Below are 4,188 nucleotides of genomic sequence, written 5' to 3' on the forward strand. Positions count from 1 at the left end.
TGTCCTGGAACTCACTTTGTAGACCAGGCTGGCCTGGAACTCAGAAATCCACCTGCCTCTGCCTCCCGAGTGCTGGGATTAAAGGCGTGCACCACTACACCCAGCTTGCTTGCTTTTCTTTCTTTCTTTCTCTCTCTCTCTCTCTCTCTCTCTCTCTCTCTCTCTCTCTCTCTCCTCCTCCTCCTCCTCCTCCTCCTCCTGCTTTTTTTATTGTTGTTCTTAAAGAGCACAGCAGAGTCCCTTGTTATTTCAACCCTAAGGCTTGTTTTCAGACATGTAGTCTCATTAATTCTCGAGAGAAGAGCCAGGCCTACTTGCTAGCTGGCAATTCTGGGGGAGGGTCGATCAACTGAGAAAAGTCTGCCCAGAAGAAGGAAGGAAATTGAAATCCCCGATGGGTCATGTACGCCTTCCCTCTCCACCCTGCCTAGCATTTCCTTGTAGGGTCCTCTGCTCTTTTGCCTTGTCAGTGGGTGCTCCCAGGCAGAGCTCCACCCAGATCAAACAGCCAGGGTTCAGCAGCAAGGCAAGGCAAATAGACTTTTGGCAGGAAATCTTCCCCGCCTTTCCTTCTTAGACAGAGCTCCGTGTTTGGCTCCGTCTCCGCCAGACTGGCTCTGCATGAGATGATGCTTGCTGTTCTGAGGACTCACTGTGGCCATAGCTTCCCACTTGGCAGCTTTGTTTCTAGCTTTTGCCAGTTCAGCTGATTTTTAAGACTTTCTTGATTAGATACCATTTTCATACAGTAAAATGTACAGATCTTAAAACAACTACTTAAGTATACTCCTAGAACACTGAACACATTGATCACCCTGGGGAGTTTCACTCAGTGTCCTGGCAACCATCTGGTTCTCATCACAACACATCTATTTTGGGTTCTGGAGATTCAACATGTGCTATACCCTTAGCCCCTTAATGATGCCTGATAGTGTCAACCCTCCAAAGTCACATGGCCGGAGTCACACAGTGGTACTCTCCGTCTCGAGCTTTGTTTTATTTATTTATTTATTTATTTGAACACAAGGTCTTGCTTATCCTTGGCTGGCCTGGAACTTGCTATGTAGACCAGGCTGTCCTCAAACTCAGATTCATCTGCCTCTCCCTCCAGGGTACTAGGATTAGAGTCTGACACATCAGAACATCCACTAGCTTTCGCTTAATGTCTGCCTTCAGTTACTACCTCCCCATTCTCTCAGCTGTAATTCCATGCCCACCAAAAGGACTTGGGAGGGGGCTGCAGAGAGTAGCCTGAAGTGGAACTGTAAGGATTCTTTGGAAAGTTAATTAGATGGTGTTTTTGGGGGGCAAACACCTGAAGGGACATTTCTTTAAAGTGGACATAGGTGTGTAAAGCAAGGCAGACTCATGAAGGAACTTTTCACTGAAGCAGACAGAAATGAAAGGATGGTCTGCTAAAGCAACCAGATGTGAAGGAGTCTTTGCTAACAGCACACATCCATTGGTCTGCCTTACACTGTGTAGTTGAGCTGCGTTTGTCAGGACTCCATAGAGAGAACTGCACCAAAAAAACTTCTGGTGGTGTGCTGCAGTTTCTTGTCACTTCCACAGACTCGGGCTGCTTGGATGCACAGGGTAAGACAACACACGCTGAGGCAAAACCCGTACTGAGGCAAGGCACGTGGAGGACGTGTGATGTTTGGAGGGTGTAAATAGGACTCCACAGAGTGACAGACAGAGCTTGGCTTGCTGGTACAGCTAGCTCTGTAATGCTTGTGGGTCTTGAGGCTTCCCTCATCTTTGCTTCCCTGTGAAGAGGCACTGCTGAGAACTTCTCCTGGTGTTCCTGTTAGTCCCTCCTGTTGACTTGAGCTGAGGCTGAGACCTGGCTGTCTCTGCTAGGTCACGTCATTGTTGTTGCTAACCCAACTCTATCGAACTGGACTGCTGGTATATCCATCAAGTGTTTGGAATGGACCAAGCTGCTGCTGTCCTCTAGACTATGACTGAACTGCTAATTTCCAGACAACACAGACTGGAGTTGCTCCAAAGAACTGTTTTAAACAGGTCCACTTCCTACATATCTTTTCCACTACCTTTGGTGGGTGGTGGGCTACAAGGGAGGTTAAAGCATTTAAGAACCATCATTAAAAAAATTTTTTTTTTAATTAAAATTACAGTAGCTCTTGCAGGAAATGGTAGTTTGCAGGAAGAGTCTAGGCTTGGAGTTCCCCTCAGAAAGTATGAGACCTACAGTCTAAACTGGGTAGCTCTAGTAGGGGACATCCAAAGATAGGGGTGACTGGGAGGAAACCAAAGCAGCAGCTGAGGGTAATCCCAGGAGAGACCCCAGCATAGAGCCATGTGCCAGCAGCTTCTCCTGGGAGACGGCCATCAGCAACAGGTTTCTCAGTCACTTTGGGGACAAGGTGAGCCCACAAACTGGCTGTGGCGGACATGTAAATGAGTATGAGAAGGCAGAAGGCAGAGACCTGAGGAAGAATGTGGAGCCCAGCTGGGGTGGGGTGAACAAGGAGCTAAATGAGGATGAGAGCTGAGGCTTTGGCTACTCCTGTCCCACAGTGCTTCCCATGAGTGAATGGGCCTTCCTGATTGCACCTGCCATGTTACCACAAAGGAGTAGTCCAAGAGATCTCTGCCCCTCAGTTGTACCTGCCCCAGGGTTCATGTAGCTAACATCTGACAGAGCTTCAGCACTCTGGATATGCTCTTCTGAGCTGGCCTCTACCACACAACACTGTTCATCTGCTCCAGTGGGAATGACTGTGAATATGTGATTATGTCACACACACACACACACACTATATATATATATATATATATATATATATATATATATACACACATTCAAAGATTCGTGGGCATTTACATAGTTTCCAGTTCGAGACTTAATGAAGCTATTAGTCACATTTTTGCACATGACTTCAGGTGAACATAAGCATTTCTATTGGATGTTTTCTTTGGGGTAGAATTTCAAGGTCAAGAAGAGGTCATTCAGCTTTTGTGTGTACTTCCAGTTTCTCAAGTGTTTGTATGTAAAGCCTCTTATTGGTATAGAAGCCAAAGAGGCTAGGCTGCACCCTGAGTCAGTGGCCAATACTGAAACCACAGACATCCCAGTGATGCTAACGTGTGTAACCCAAGAGGTTCTGGGTCATTTCAGAGAAGTTCTGGTGTTACTGGGAGACTTAAAGATACTTCTCCACTTGCTCTTATCTGTCTGAAAAGAAAATTATTCCATATTCTGGTGTGAGGTAGAGCAACACTCTCCAGTGATTGCCCAGTACTCAGGAGGTAGATGCAGGGAAGATCACTAGTTTGAGGCCAGCTTAGACTATACAACAGCATCCTGTCTCAAGCCAAGGGCAATTGTCTGGCCTTTGTGGGCCGCTGGGTTCAGAAACAAAGGTCACTGGTGTTGAGGAAATGAGCTGGCCATTACATTTCCAGTTCCCACTGGGTTTCCTGTGTATAATACCTCTGGCATTTAGGTTATAGTGGTAATGATTTTCTAGATTACTTTTTTAGAGACTTGAAGACCACTTGTATATTAATTTATTTGGGATTAAATATTCCATATTATTATGCTCATCCTTAAATGGGATGTCTATATCATACCCTTCCTGACAAGGCTCAGAAGTTGTCATAGAAGAGGAGGTGGGGGCTGGAGAGATGGCTCAGCGGTTAAAAGCACTGACTGCTCTTCCAGACGTCCTGAGTTCAATTCCCAGCAACCACATGGTGACTCACAGCCATCTGTAATGGGATCTGATGCCCTCTTCTGGTGTGTCTGAAGACAGCAACAAACAATGTAGTCATATACATAAAATAAAAAAATAAATAGAAGAAGGAGGAAGAGGAGGAGGAGGAAAGATTGTAGGAGCCAGTGATGGTGGATGACTGTAAGGAAAATATTTTGGGTACAGCAGAGACGGTGCACATGGAATCTCATAGCAGTTGTGATAACATACACAAGCTCTGCACTAGCTCAAACCAGACAAGATCCTGGCATGGAAAGGAGAGGTAGGCATGAAGTCCCACCCCTTCCTGAGGAACTATTGGCAATTTTTCTGGGGAAAGTCAGGGTTTTTTTTTTTTGTTTGTTTGTTTAGTTGGTTTTTTAAGGTGTGGTCCCTTAAGGGGCTGGAGAGATGGCTCAGAGGTTAAAAGCACTGGCTGCTCTTCCAGAGGTCCTGAGTTCAATTC

The sequence above is a fragment of the Mus caroli genome, chromosome 2 (assembly GCF_900094665.2).
Source record: "Mus caroli chromosome 2, CAROLI_EIJ_v1.1, whole genome shotgun sequence".
Taxonomy (NCBI): domain Eukaryota; kingdom Metazoa; phylum Chordata; class Mammalia; order Rodentia; family Muridae; genus Mus; species Mus caroli.